The sequence below is a fragment of the Filicampus tigris genome, chromosome 17, assembly GCF_054856515.1.
Source record: "Filicampus tigris isolate MCC_2025a chromosome 17, RoL_Ftig_1.0, whole genome shotgun sequence".
NCBI lineage: Eukaryota > Metazoa > Chordata > Actinopteri > Syngnathiformes > Syngnathidae > Filicampus > Filicampus tigris.
In genome coordinates this window covers 8,248,028-8,262,543 of record NC_141233.1, presented here as the reverse complement: position 1 = coordinate 8,262,543, position 14,516 = coordinate 8,248,028, and the positions used below count along the sequence as shown (strand labels likewise).

General features: G+C 41.1%; 1 protein-coding gene across 7 annotated transcripts in view; it reads right to left on the bottom strand.

The window, feature by feature from the left end:
• The window catches only part of LOC147133174 (RNA-binding protein Musashi homolog 2), a 243,410-nt gene that overhangs the window by 42,810 nt on the left and 186,084 nt on the right, over positions 1-14,516 (bottom strand). The window lies entirely within an intron of this gene.

Here is a 14,516-nt window from a genome sequence, read left to right as displayed (position 1 = left end):
CCATGTGCTGTTTGTGTTTAATTGTTTCTTCTGAAGAGCTGTAAAACGTTTCGCAAGAGGGATGGAGTTCAATCCCTACGGCCTCGATAATGCAGCGCACCGATCAGTCACTCCTTGTGCACGTAAGAGAGGTTTTTGGGACGCAACCTTTGCTAGCGAAAGACTGCTGGAGTGGACGAGGCATTCAACTTAAGGCACAACACTTGAACGTTCGGATTTTCTATAAACAGCAGTTTATATCTTTCGATTAAATTTCATCACATTTTCATGTTCATATTTTACAATACAGTGGTGTTTTTTTCTTTATCAAAAACATGCAACAACATTTTGGTATGTTTTTTGGGGGGGGGTTTAAACCAATGAATGGCTTCAACTAATCATGGAAGGAATTCCAGTCCCTCCCTGGTACCACATCTCTAATTTACTGACAATGATCGACCTTAAAATTCGATTCATTATTAGATACATATATTGGAGGCATGTCTTGGACTGGAGTGGAACAAAAGTGCATGTTTTGTTCTGCCTGGGAATGGATCCACGCACTACTGAGTTTTATACTGGCTATCCGTGTAATGGCTTTTGACACACACCTGTTTCTTTTCCTACTCACACATCTGCTTGACTGCTATTCAACCACGATAAAACTGTTTTATTCTTACCATTCTCCAACCCTAATGTTTCCAATATCGCACCCATATAACACGTAGATGTAGGTTACGGTTATATTGTTGGGTTAGTAGCAGTATAAATGGCTGTGCGAGTAATGAGTTTCAAGCCAAGCCGGTCAGGCAAGCCGCAATGGACACTTTAAGCTGCAGTTCACGGAAATATGACATCTTCAGCCAAAGTATGTATTATATGGCGCAGCACAAAAAAAACAATCTTTCTCAATCTTAATCTACTTTGTGAATTCTGTAAAAGTGCACTTACGGCTCTTGAGCCATTCATCAATTGATAGTGTTACTTAGTTGCTCGAGTCACACTAGCTTGGCTAATTGGTATGATCATACATGTTGAAACTATGTGACTACATGCGTCAGTGTCAGTCTGTTTATCTCAGTGCACTTGTGTCATCAAATAAATGTTTCCTTGTGTAATGAAACCATTTTGGCACACTGATCCTTTGCCATTAAGACTTTGGAGACTGTGATTGGAAATAGAAAAAAAGTCAGTTACAGAGGTGAAGGGAGCCAGAGCTGGGCAAAAACCTGGATTTCTGTCAGTAATTGGGCCTGAAATGGTATACCTTTGGAAAGATGAGGTCAAGAAGGGGATATATATATGGTGACATTTCAACAGGGGATCCATCCGGGAGCATATACAACACACTGCATTATTGTGTCTTTCTAGACTTAGCTTGGAGTAAAAAGGCCACTTTGTCTTATCCGCACACCTTGGCAAACTTGTGGATGGGGATGCACGGATTCCGTTGCATGCTGAATCGCGGCCTTGTACAAGGCTTTAAAGGGGGAAGTCAACCCAAATATATTTTGTTTTCCAGAACATGTTCTATATAGCTCCACAAGCCTAAAAACGGCATTCTGATTAATATTGAGCTTGTGGAATATGAGAAAAACATCAGTTTTTAGCTAGCTCAGGTGACGGCCATTTTGTCACTTCTGTCGACTGAAAATGACATCACACACCCTCAGGGCTCAGATGACGACCAATCATAGCTCAGCTTTAGAAAACGGGTGAGCCATGATTGCTCGTTACCTGAGCCCTGAGCAACTTCGATGTCGTTGAGTGGGTCAAGTGGGCCCATTTTGCTGCTTAACTCACATTCCACAAACAGAATATTTAGCAGAATGCCATTTTTAGACAAGTGAAGGCGCATAGAACATATTCTGGAGAAAAAAAAATGTTTGGGTTGACTTCCCCTCTTTAATGCAGTGGGTGTTGCACACACAAAGAACACATTTCGTGTCTCTGGGGATCCATTCAGAGAAATTGCAGGCCCGATTCCCTGCAAGGTCAAATATGAGGTAAGGGTGAACCGCAGCAGCGCATCCTTGCCGGAGCTTGGAGGAAGGCAGCCAATCGCTCAAGAGCACTTCAGCAAGGAGCAGAGAAGAAGGCTTGACCCGCAGCTTTTCAAGGGATGGCCAATCTCCATACTAAAATGTCAGCTGTCACTCTGAATTTGGACTAAGTATGAGGGAATCAATCACACATTTGCATATTACGGATCTGGTCGCTGCCAAACCGCAACGCAAATTGAACTCAATGTAAAATGCCCGTTTTGAAGTTTTCACATTGACAGTGATCTAATACACATGATAGTATCATAATCACCCCACTGTAAGGGTTTTACATCTTCACCTTTCCAATGGCAATCCAATTAGGTTACAGATCGACCAAAGGTGGACCATAGTCAGGATCCAGTTAACTAGCAAGAGGGCTTGACAAAAATAAGATCTCATTAAGAAAATGCTGCTCAGGTCTTACTGTCATTGTCATAGACGTAATCATGTGTTTATTATTACGATGCTACCGCGTTGGCAGTGGTGCAGAACTGCATCAATCCTACTTACAACCACAGTAATAGTTCATAAAAATAAAGACGGAACCCTGCTGAGGGTATCGAAAATCTGCGTCCGTTTAAAAGGTAAATATAGCAGAAACTACCATCAAAAATCACTTTAAATAACATAATATTGCATCATAACCCTTAAAATGAAATATCTTACCTATTATTCTGAAAAAAATGCACCAGAGGTGGGCATGTACTTGCGCGAGCAGCCAAGACTCTCCGTAACTTCCGCTAACAACCCAGGCTAAACTTAGCTCCGCCCCGACCTACAAAGATGTAAATCATGGATACATTTTTCAGCAATTAAATGAGTATAAGGTCCACGGAAAAAATATTGATTATATGCAAACAGCCATTCTGTACCTTAGTTTACTATCATTATTCTGTGGCGCTTGACAAAATATAGAATAAGAGGATCCCCAGCCTCCAAAATGGCAGCTCTGCTACTCCCATTGTAAATCTGTGTACAGTGTGATGATGTGCGCTAAGCACAAGTGAAGAGCGGCGTCTGTTCCGGCACTTGGAAGTGACAAGAGCATGGGGTTCTTTGTAGCCGAGTTGCAAGGCAGCATCAAAGAGGACAAACTAGGCTCTCTATTGAAGTGGAGCTGCACTTTGGACCTCGCCTTTGTACTCCTTCCCATTGCACTTAGGTAAAAAGGAAACTTCTCCCGCGCGGTGGAACCCATCGCGACATCTCAACACATCTGCTTCGACACAATAATCAATATTAGGCCTACTCTCTGTTACTTTCAAGCAGCTGTTAAAGATGAAAGGGGGAGAGGGACCCCACTTCTCGACAACTACTGAGGAGTGTGAAAATGTATTACACAACAGATAAGGGCGAAATAATTTCAATTCATTTTGATGGTAGAAACACTAATGCTGTGAAGAAAATGTGGTTTTGGTTCATAACCCTTAAAGCAGACCAGGGGCGGTTTATTAGGTGACTTTAATAGGTTAAGACAGATAAGAAGAACAAAGACGTCTGACCTTGCAGTGGTTCTTATGTAATGGTCTCCTTAAGTGCATTGGACTGTGGAGCTCCTTCCCATCGCGGGATCAGAAAAGGCAACACGTCGCTGCAATCCACTTTCCTTGGACATCCCTTGTGATGCTTTGGGTTTGAAAGGGCCTTGTGAGCTCTCAGTGAATCAGCTGTGTGATCCCAATGGAGCCAATCAGACTAATTAAACAAGACTACTTAAGCCTCCTCTCATTAGTGTCCAAGTAAACAGCCTTAATTTTATATGCATTTTAATGCCCATCAGCCAGCTCTGAGAGCGGCGGTAGAGGCGACGGATGAATGATGAAGGCTGGTAATTTTGTGGCTGCAAGTGTATTAAATGTCATTTCAACCAGGGAAAATGTGTGTTTGTGGATTTATGTTGATCAGCAAAATAAACCACAAGTCAGTCAAACTTGCTTTGGCGAGGATGGTTGATGAAAAGGCTCATAACAATACGACGTCATATTACAGTCGTAGCTCGAAAATTGGGATGGACCGATTATCAGCCGGGCCGATTATCTCCGATAATAATATGGCCGATAATAAATCAATTTCAAACTGTGTTAACTTCAAGGAACTATTTATTTAAATGTTCAGTTCACTTTATAAGAGATTCTACAGACCCTGGGAATACTTTGAACCCTTTGTTTTTGTTTTAAATCAAAACAAGCATAAGTGAAATTTTAACATTTCTGTCATTTTGAAATTTTTGAGAACTTCATTTACTGTAGAAAACTATAGGGAGCTATAGTAGAGCTATAAATACGTATTTCTGAAAAATTGTTCGATAAACATCTTCGCTGCAATGTGAAAATGTCAATTTTTTTTCATTTTTCTTAATTTTACGTGAATGGTGTTTCCGCGTTACAGACTGACATTAACGTGAAAATTAAAGAAAAAAAATCTAAATTGGACATCCGTGTTTTTCACAGGACAGCGACGATATGCTTAAAGACGTTTCTACAAAGTTAAGAGTTTTCATTTTTATTTTTTTTTGGATGCCAATATTTTGCATTTTACTGAAAATGAATATCGGCTTCAAATACCGGTTACCGGCCTCCTCGACTACTAATAATCGGTATCGTCCCCGAAAAAAACATATCGGTCTATCTCTACTCGAAACTATCCATTCTAAGCCACGGCACTCACACACAGTCGAGCACTACTCCAGAAGCAAAGGGTTAAACATGCAATCGCATGCACTTCCAGTTGATTGCAAAAGATACAGCCTACACGCTGCTTTCCGACAGAGCGGAGGCATGCAGAGGGTTGTGAGCTATCGCCATGAATATTTGCATAGGTGTGAGTCTATGTCTGCACATGTCCGTCCACTGGGGACATGAGTGATGGGAGCAACTGGAGAGCTATTAGCACAGCCAGCAGGAGGGAGGGCTGGGAGGCTAGATGGAAAGAACGGGCCAACTGGGTAGAGATCTCGCAAGTACAAAACTCCCTGGGCCTGGAGCTTTCGAACAGTGGGTGGCATCAAAACAACAGTTGAGACAGAGCACGCACACACACGCACACACATTTTCTCCTCTGTCTATTTCCATGCCCATCCTCCTTTTTCATCTCCATCTGATCTCCAGGGGCGTCCAAAGGTGGCAGCCTCGAGGTTGACTTCAACATTTAAGACACGATTGCCACTCTACGTCTTATTAGAGCTAACTGATGGCAGACTGTCCCTGCTTCAGCATGAGGCTGCTGTCCTAAGATGAGCTCAAATGTTGGTACATTTTTGTTGGCCTTTTTTCTTTTTCACAAAACCTTTCGTTGTCTGTGCGTAGTGCGGTGCTAGGTTTTGCACAGACAAGCGTTCACGTCATATACATGGACATGTGAGCACGTAGCCTGACCAATACAGGCTGCATCTTGATATTCTGGAGGAGGCCATCATTTTTCATCAGTGCAACACAGGGGCCACCTAGGAGCACACACTTCTTAACTAGATGTATGACAAAAAAACTGTTTTAAATATGAATGAATTATGAGCCTACATGCAAAATACATCCATTGTTATAATCCCAAAACAAATGGTTTGAAGCAAGCAACAAAATTACAAAATACTGTATTTAAAAAAAAAATATTTTTTTTTTTTAGAACAAACGGCTGTCTTGCATAAAAATGACCATTCAAGGCACAAAAGTGCTGAATAAGGATCCAATATTCAGTGCAAGAAATTATTTTGTATTATTTATTTTTTTTCCACAATAATCAACACACTCAGAGATGTAATATTATTGAGGTACTTATGGTTATCCTTCATATTTCAAATCTGAAAAATATATATATGATTATTATATCCCTACTCATGTTGTAGTATTGGGTGGTATAAGACCCAGTATTAGCGCAACTAAGACATGTCTGCTATCTAGCGATGAGTGGTGATATTACAATGCCATTCGACGCCATTTTGCCAGCACATCTCTCCACATTTGCCCCCATTCTTTGTGGAAAATATATGGTGAATGTTTATCAATGTTTTACAAGAATTATTTGGGTTCAATAAATAAATAAATAACATTTTTTAATTAATATAGGGGCTACTCAATGAGTGGACAGGGGCCACTTTTGGCCCGCAACCTGCTAGTTGCCCATCTCTGCTTTACATCACTCAAAAGTTCCGAAAAATGCCATTTCTAAATGCATGATATATTTCGCTATTTTTTTCTGACATTTCCAAAAATGTGCATCTCCCAGTTGCCTCTTAATTTGTCCGCGCCGCCTCGTCGTCACAACAACCACAACCAACGTTCACGCACACCGGTGTCGGTTCACCAGCCCGATTTTGCGCACACAAACCTTTGGTAAAATAAGCCCATGCATTACTAGCCGAATACATCTCCCTCAAAACACAATGCACATATATATATATATATATATATATATATATATATATATATATATATATAAAACATTTTTAGGGACAATTAATGGAGAGCAGATAATCCGGGTGCAATGTGTCTCCATGAGCGCACACAGAAGCAGACTCGGCGTGACATATAGTGCTGTCCAATGACGTCACAGCAGCATACTCGCTGCTGTCACTGGGAATGGAGTCATGGCCTGGGGAGCTCAGTGTTTGTGTACGTGTGTGCGTGTGCAGTCAGCATTACTTTAGAGACAGTGAGTCAGACAGACAGGAAAGCAAGAGAGGCCCCTGGTAAAGTGCCTCCGTCGCTCGCGTTGAACAGTCTTTGATTGTGTCTGTTTGATGCCCGTGTGTGCACGAGAACGAGATGCGACGGGCCTGCTCATTCTAGTGTTTTCAACGCTCGTTGTCAGGCCCGATTTTAAGGCTTGCAACTCACCGAAAGCTCTGGCCTCTACAGAGCCATTGGGCTAATGATCAGCCTTGGCAATTAAAACCTATCTGTGAGTCAGAGTGGCATCAGGAGGGCCATCTGCTTCCAGCCCAGTAGCACTTATTCTGGCCTGTGGGACCACTTGCTGGGGTCACAGCTCGCCCAGATTGTAGTGAGATGGTCACAGGATCCAAAGAACAATCTGTTGCCGAGCTCAAGTTCGGCTGAGACTCGCTCCAGAGACGGCGCTGCTGCATACGCACAGAGGGAGTTCTGTTGCGGAGCACATTGTCGCACGCACCCGTGACACGGGTAACCTCCTCATCAGCTCCAGACCGGTGACTTTGCCCACCTGTTCCGGTGGCGTTGCCAAGAAATTGGGCAGTTATTGTACTGACAAGGGGGAGAGAGGTTGTCTGAGCATTGAGGAAAAACTCTGGACACGCTGGTGATGACTGCACATGGTGTCCCAAATTACAACAGTGTCCACACTGGAATTAATGAGGTATATCTAGCAGGAAGTGAGATCGATTGGTTATGGGTTGAGTTTGAAAAGAAATCGCACACTTTTAATCAGTGGAATCCTATTGTCTTATTCTTTAAAGACTGCCTCAAAGAAAACTGATCACACTTTTTGTTGTCAAACGGGTTTGCATGAAAGTCCATCTACTGTACAACCTGTAACCCAGAAAGCATGAATGCTGTCAAACAAACCACTTCTATCCTGATCCATTAACAGTGCATGCGCAATCTTTGCCTCAAAAGTTGAAAGCTCTATATAGTCCATGTCAGCACCTTTCCATCTCTCTGCAGCAGACAGGTGCAGAACCCTGGGAGGCTACCTGGTGTTTCAGGCCAATGCTTTGCAGTGACCTGTTGTGCATTTATCATGTGCTTGGTTGATTCTGCCCCAGTTTAAAGGGACATGCAACCCGAAGGAACCATCATGCCAGACTCACAGTTCAACGGCTCTTTCCCTATATACTACGTGCTGAGAAGACAGCTGTTCCGTCATTTATTCACCCTCCCTCAGAAATGTGAATTGCAGTCACTCTAAAAACAGTTGGGTTAAAAATAACACCGTTTTGGGGCAAAAATGCACCGATCCGATCAATGCAAGCATGCAATGGGGCATTGAAACAGGGCATTCTGATAAATATTGCATTTGTGAAATAAGTGTTAATCCACTCGATTTTAGCCACCTCTGGGGGCGGCCATTTTGTCTTCTGTCGACTGAAAATGACATCACGGCTCAGATTCAGAAAACGGGTCAGCCGTGATTGGTCGTTATGAGCAGTTGTGATGTCATTTTCAGCCAACATAAGACAAAATGGCCGCCCCCAGAGATGGCTAAAAACGAGTGGATTTGGCTGCTTAACTTACTGTATTTTCCGGGCTATAAGCCGCACCGTTTTATAAACCGCACCCACTATATTTTTAGAATATTTTAAAACAGAAGGGAATCAAGAGAGAATAAACAGTACTTATCTTCAGTTCACTGCCGACTGCCGCTCCAGTTTGTCAGCTAATGTCCACCAGACTCCACCATCTATTGTTCTACTACATTCTATATATGCAGCTGTCTTCTTTTATGTTAATAAAGTCAGCCAATCTAACACACGACGTGCTAAATCAACAATAGCATTTCACATCGAAACAACAGAACAGACGTAACATCAGCCAATCACATTCATGTGCACTTCACGGACCTCTAGGAAAACATAGAATCAAAGCATTACAGCACCTAATGCAATAACCTAGTCTATGGCGCCCTCACCTGTTGAACTCCTCCACCTGCAGTCACATCCAGTTAATGGGAAATGTATTGTATTGAATTATACGTCATTCCGGTTAGTGCGCCCGAGTGGTGGAAGAAAATTCCACAGAATAGCCGCACAGGACTATAAGCCGCAGGGCTCAAAATCTAGGAAAAAAGTCGCGGCCTATAGTCTGGAAAATATGGTATATTCCACAAACGCAAAATGCAGTGTTTCAACTAGTGGGCCTGCTGGGAACATATTCTTGAAAAAAATATGTTTGGGTTGACTTCCACTTTAAGATGGTAGTTCTGGTAGAAGGCATAGAAGCTGGAATAAGAATACACAAACAAAGCTACAACAATGCTAAAATTGTACAATGTGTGGTAAAAAAAAAAATATAACAATCTGAAATTCCCAAGCCCACATCCTTGACAAACACAATCATCATTATAAATGTGTTTGAAAGCAAATTCTTGGTAAAACGTTTCATGGTATAAGTGCATTTACTTTGTGTAAAATTAACCTGTAGCCCAAAAATTACCTGCAGTTATCCTCCCTCTCCCCGTCTTAATCATCGTTTCGATCATTTTTCTTTTTCTTTACCTCTTAAATGGCTGACTCACAGGACCCATGTTGGTGTTTGTCTGTCTTGACATCTGGAGTAGCTGAATGACTGATTATAATGCGTCTCTCTTACACAGTCTGTCTCTCTGCCCTGATGGGAGCTTACTAACATCTTCATCTCTGCTTTTTCAGAGTAGCATAATGACCTCCAAGTAGCAGCCCTAATGGAACCATAATGGTCATTTATGCCGGGGGAGGCTCTGAGGGCACAGCTGTGGAGGCAGCAAGTTGCACAAGAAGACGAGAGAGTCGAGTGAAGCTCCTGGTTAAGTCCCTCCACTTCCACCTCTTCCCATCACCCACGTCTCCTGAATCTAATTCTTCTTATGAATGTGGCCTTTATGTGCGTGCTGTTTGAGCGCAATTAACCATTTATTCATGTGTGTGTCATGGAAGCTGATGTGAGGCTTGTCAACAATAGAAGCATTCTATAAATGCCACGTGCAGCTTTATGTCTTGCCTTCTTGTCTTCTACGGTGTATTCACAGGAAAAAAAAAAATGCACATTTAATTCTCGTCATTATCATTAGTGTCTTATTCATCATACACATTATACAGCACCATTCACACAGTAGATGATACAAAGTGTCTAACAATGCATTTGCGCTGGTACTTCACCGTGTTTCCTGCAGCATTTAACTGCAAAAGCGGTCCTGCTAATATGCATGTCGATTTAAAGGGGGAAGTCAACTCAAACATATTTTTTCCCAGAATATGTTCTATGCTGGCACACTATTTGAAATACGGCATTCTGATTAATATTGCATTTGTGGAATATAAATTAAGCAGCAAAACGCACACAATTTTAGCCATCTCTGGGGGCGGCTCTTTTGGTTACCTCTGTCGACTGAAAATGACATTGAAGTTGCTCAGGACGCAGGTAGCGTTATCTAAATGCCGCAAAAAAAAAAAACAGATGGATTTCTAATATTTCCCAAAAACAATATTAAGCAATATTATGCTGTGTTTAGACTAGTGGGCCAGCGTAGAACATATTCTGGAAAAAATATATTCGTGTTGACTTCCACTTTAAGTCAGAACATATTAAAAGATACATTGTTCTTCCAGAATTGTATATTTTGACAATAAAGTTCCTTGTAAATATGAAATTGTCAACCGTTCAAAATAGATACTAGCTCCCGCTAGACGCTAAACTTGGAGCATGAAATGCACACGTTCTGCTGCTCTCTTGGGTGCTCCAAGCTGAACGACACAATGACATATTTAAATAATGCTAATGAGACTGTTGCATAGAAACAAAGATGTACAGCATGTGAAGTAGGCTTTGGGTTCTTCTTCTACTTTGGCCATTTGCAGCATTACACTCCCACACGTTATTAGAGAAAATGCACTGTGCAGTATAGCTTCCTGCTTGAAAGGATGCATTAGACTGCATGCTACATGGATATATTCAAAGAGAGACATTTGTCATACTGCTTGATGTTGTCACGTAATCACACATACAAATCAGTTATTTCTTACACCTCTTTTAAAGCCATGTGGCTTTTTCTTTTAATCTTAATTTGCTCGTAAAGGGTCTTCCTTAAAAGCTATCTGAAAATCAGGGCTGTCCAAACAGTTTTATCAGTCTTCTCCAGGAAAATATGTGCTCTTTAATGTCTGATTCTTTGAAGTCAGTCTCCTTATGCTTCATTTTTAGTGAAAGATGTTGTCAATGTTAAGTACAGTGGGTCGAAAAAGTCTACAAGTCCCATTGCTAAAGTTATAGGTTTATGTGATATGACGAACGAGATAGATAACTTTTCCCACCATTAGTTTGACCTATGACATGTACAAATCAATTGAAAAAAAAATCTTTTAGAGAGGGGGAGTAAAAAAGATCAACAAGTGAGAAAATGTTCTTGCACAACAGAGCAAATTAAATAGTTTTAAAGTTTTCCTGACATTGTTTTACTTTCTAGCAGAAGGTATGAAGATAGACCATCTCTTGCCCAAAGCCAGCTGCCATAGGCTGTATTTACATTTGTGAACATTGTCAAAATAGGAGGCATTTTCTCATCTAAAAATTGTTAAGGCTTTTCTGGTGCACTTCAACAAAGTTCTGTCACATTGCGTCCATACTAATGATTAAGTTGACAAACTGTGTGGATGACTCAGCACAGCAGAAAGACCTTTTACAAATTCAATTCATTTCCCGTTATATAGTTCAGGAAGCACAAACTTCAGTTGTGGCTTGATGCCTAATTGGGAAGTTTAGAGTTGAATTTGGAGCTGCCTCAAATGCAAACTGCCTAAGCAGAATCGCTCTAGCTTCATCAGTTCCCCTCTTCATTCACTTCATCTAAATTATTGAAAACTTGAATAATGAACTCTTACAAGATGCCAAGCAATCAAAGCATCTACGCAGCAATAGAACCATTTGGTTAAATGACAAAAAGGAATTGTAAGTAAACAACACTAATGGTCCCTAAACATGGCAAAATGTAATATTTATGTCACGTACCACTTGTCCATGCCTCCACTTCTCCACCTGCAATTTCTATTAAGACATACGTAATAGACATTACCATTGAGGGTGAATGGGGGGGTGATTGTGGGGTTGGGGTGGGGCCACCACGTTTTAAAAGATGACCATATACAGTCTTAACTCAAGTATAGAGTTGAGCATATACAGTAAATGTAAAAAAAAAAAAAAAAAAAGTTATTGGCATCTACACAGCTCTCTGCATTTTTCTCTCGCCTTGATTATCGCTGCAAATCACTCACTTCAGGCACTATGCCCAAAGGCCGCTGCTACAAGGCAATCACTGTGTGATTACCCAAAAATGCAGCTAGGAATCTCAGAATCTGAGAATATCAACGTGAGAGAAGGACGTTTCTCTGACACAACCGAGGAATTAGCTTCACATTATATTTGATCAGATTGAAATGCAGCATGTGTAAAGACGAACTATTTTCATGTGTTTTCGTCACAACCAAAAGTTTTGCTTCCTGTCTTTTCTTTTGGACTTCACTATGTGCGCTCAAAATTCATTGTCGGTGTCATAAAGCACACGTACTGTTTTCATTAGTTGCCTACTTTGCAGCGACATTATTGCTTTTTACAGTTACCAGATACTTGGTCTGCATATCATATCACCTCTTAGCTCACGGAGCACATTTCACTGAACTCTCTTTACACATGAAGGATGCACAAGGAACCTTGGAGCATGTCACAGCTTTTGTTTTGTTTTTTAGTTTAATCAACTAATTAAGCTATAACTATTGCAGATATGCCCAAATAGTATATCATGCAAGAATGTGAGCAGTATTGGGATGACATCAAAGCAATGTGGTTGGACACTCAAGTGCTTTAGTGCCATGACATCATTGCTGCATTATTGCATCCGTACTAAAGGGCTTGCAGAATAAAAGAAGAGCTCTTTTCCCAAACGCTATAAATACACATTTATTATTCTGAGATAAAGAACATTTATCGACATAAACCTTTACACTGTTCTTCACATTACGTCTTCATCTTTTAAGTTCACACTGAGTGTTGTTAAAATAGATCCGAAGAAATTGTCGGTTGGCAAGTGGCCCGACATATCATGCCCGGAGCCAAGAGGTTCACATTAATTTGTTTATTAATAATTTTACCCAATCAAAGATACAAGTCAAACTCCCGGATCTAAAATGGAATGCAGCGATATTTTAGCTAATTGCACACACAAAACTAACATTGCATGATGTTGACACAAACGACACTTTCAGATCATTCCAAGTGCATAATAATTTGGGTCTATGCTCCACTTAGGCCGTTTATATTTTTAATTTGTGCTTCAGGTTGTGTTTACTGTCAGTTCAGATTTTTTGACCTCCACTTGTGCTGTGGGAACGCCAGCTCGAGTTTGCACTTCCTGTGAATTTTCTCTCACTGATATCTTACTCAATTCAGCGTTTTATCACTGATCATTGTTTTAGCACTGCTTTATCTTGACAACTGAACAATTGCCCAAACACGTGTTGCTGGTAACACTGGACCCATGTGGTTTGCTGGGTGTAAAAAACCATTGGACCACTGCCCAGAATTTATGCCTCTTGGATCTGGTCTGCCATTTATTTGTGGGAGTGTTTCAGCGAGGTTGTGTACAGTGAGAAAAACAGTCTGTTTCGAAAATGAGGATGCTTCCACCAGTTTAGCAATGAAGGACACCAGTCAATATTTGTCCCGGGGTTATCTAATTTGGACAAGGGGGTTTGATTTATACATAAAAAAAAAAAAAAAATTCCAATTATGCTGTCAAGAGCTGAGCAAGTCCAGAGGACACTGTTTTAATCATACGGCTTTATCAAACTCTTTAAATTGAGTTTAACATGGAGAGGATAATGTATTCTGCCGTGGGGAAGGTGATATCACCTAATTTGCCCCAAACAGTAAACATTTTGAAAAATCCATGCTTCCCTGGATTTATTGAATAAACACTGACAGTTCTTTCACTATGAGTCTCGTGAGTATCTTTTAAGATTCATTTTGTAGATATGAGTGAATGATGGATGCATTCTAAATGAAACAATGCTAGTTTAGATGTGAGTGCACACGAGAAAAAAAACCAAACCTTTTGTCACGATTGACATCCTTTATGGATTGGTCAGTGTCATTTATAAAGTAAAATGCACGTGTAGACTGCTATGCATTGTTGGTGTTCGGCACAAATCTCGTACACATTTGCTCTGCAGGTGGTCTCAGCTGGACCTGTCGTGGTACCATTCCTGGATCCATTTCACAAAGATATTACAGAGATCTGAGCTGCTGTCAGCCATTTCCCATTCCGGCTTATCAGTGGCAGGAGGGATGTCTGGCACAGCAAACAAAGTATGTGTAAAGTCCTTAAATAAAGCATGAAATGGAAGGGATCCCTGTGAGGCCTCTTGCAGTGGTCTGCTACACCTGCCCCCCCAGTGAGCCCCCCCCCCCCCCCCACCTCCGCAATCTATCGCTTGGACTCCTATTAAAGTGCCTTTACCCTCCAAGTCAACACTTTTAAATACAGAAATTCATTCTTTTAGCTTTCTCAAAGCACATTCCTTCCTTCTTGGCCGGGAAATTTGCATGCATTGGCTCGTGGAAAATGAAGAACGTATCCCATTTTAGTCATTTGGTCATGCTAGTGTTCAAGTACGGCATCGCATAATTGAGTCCGCTTTTTGTCGGCTCACAATGGCTGGTTAAGCAATCTAGACACGTCACATTCTTATAACCCTGCAGGTGATTTGGTGACTGACGTGTATGTTGATGAGCATTTATGCATACTGTGTGTGTTTTGCGCATAACAAAAAACTGC